Source organism: Suricata suricatta, chromosome 3 (assembly GCF_006229205.1).
Source record: "Suricata suricatta isolate VVHF042 chromosome 3, meerkat_22Aug2017_6uvM2_HiC, whole genome shotgun sequence".
Taxonomy (NCBI): domain Eukaryota; kingdom Metazoa; phylum Chordata; class Mammalia; order Carnivora; family Herpestidae; genus Suricata; species Suricata suricatta.
In genome coordinates, this window is record NC_043702.1 from 43,029,195 (window position 1) to 43,030,899 (window position 1,705).

A 1,705-nucleotide genomic window follows, 5' to 3' on the forward strand; every position below is an offset into this window, starting at 1 on the left:
TATAGTTTAATATTAGCTGAAGCTTAAGAAAAGATCATTTTTCTTTAAAGATTAATATAATGATTTGTAGGTAAGGTGCCCCTGGCCAGGAAGGGAGTTTCAATCTGAAAATCTGCCCATATACTGAAACCACAATTAGCAATGAATATAAGTCATAGGAAAACTAGTTTCAGTCTCTGATCTATTTTGATCAAGCAGTCAAGCGCACATTTTCTAAAACAAAAGAAAGCAGGGCCCAACAAGCCATATAGCACTGCACACTCATTCTCCCAGGACAATGAGTGACTCAATCCTGATCCTCAACTGAGGGACCCTACTGCACCAGGGTCACATCTTCCAGACAGGCTGGGGATATGTGTGTTTCTCCTGGTACTTGACAGCAGGATCTCAACAGGCTCTTTAGCCCCTACATTGAGAGAAAGAGAAACAAAGTGTGAGTGGAGGAGGGGCAGAGAGAGAAGGAGACACAGAATCCGAAGCAGGCTCCAGGCTACGAGCTGCCAGCACCGAGCCCAACGCGGGGCTCGAACCCACAGACTATGAGATCATGACCTGAGCTAGCTGGACACTTAACTGACTGAGCCACCCAGACACCCCTAGCCTAACTTTTATAATGAGAGAGAAATTTTAGAAACGTGGCCAGGTCAAAGTCATGTCAAGTCAGAGAATTCTAAATGAAGACAAAAGATGACTCTAACAGATTGCAGGTTATTAATTATGAAAATATATGTTATTAGGTATATTCCCTGGAGCACTTTGGATTTCTATCTATGCGTTTCTTGAAATCCATCTGAGATTTTTAAGAAATATGACATGTAAGTAATCCCTCTAGTGTGTATTGTACTTTTTAGTCGACCACATATATTTATATCCATTATTTTAGAAATTGTATTTACACATTGAAAATATAGGAAATGTAAAGATTTTTGGTTTTGTTTTGGGTAATTTCCTCTGATTTTTGAATTTTCATGCCAGTTTATCATTTTTTTCTGCCTAGATTAAACTAACTGAATGTACTGTCCTTTGAAAATAAAGACGATGCTACTGACTTTAATGTCATTTGAGAGATTTTACCAGTAAAGAATTATATCACAAACCACAATACTGGACCAGGTTGTTAACTTTCTAGTCAATGATTTGCTTTGTTGAGAAACTAGGGGGTAAGGATAAAAATTGAGAAGATTTCTTATTTTATTTTTTTATTTTCTTTAATGCTTTTTATTTATTTATTTATTTTTATTTTTGAGAGACAGTGTGAGCAGGGGAGGGTCAGAGAGAGGGAGACACAGAATCGGAAACAGGCTCCAGGCTCTGAGCTAGCTGTCAGCACAGAGCCCAACGTGGGGCTCAAACCCACAAACCGTGAGATCTGACCTGAGCCAAAGCCAGACACTCAACCGACTGAGCCACCCAGGCGCCCTATAAGATTTCTTATTTTAATCCTGCCTTAACATGACCTCCTTTTTGGGAAATTTCATAAGTAATTCCTTTTCTTTTTTAAAGAATTGTAATGATAGAGTATCTCTTTTTGATAATCTATTTGGGAATAAAAAATATAATTTATATGAGGGAACATAAAGAAACAGTTTTGAATTTTTTGCTGTCGAAGTATAGCTATGATAGAATTAATTTGTAAATATTATTTAGAAGAAACTATTAGTTTGTGAATTCACATTTTTAATTTAAATTTATATTCTGTATCATA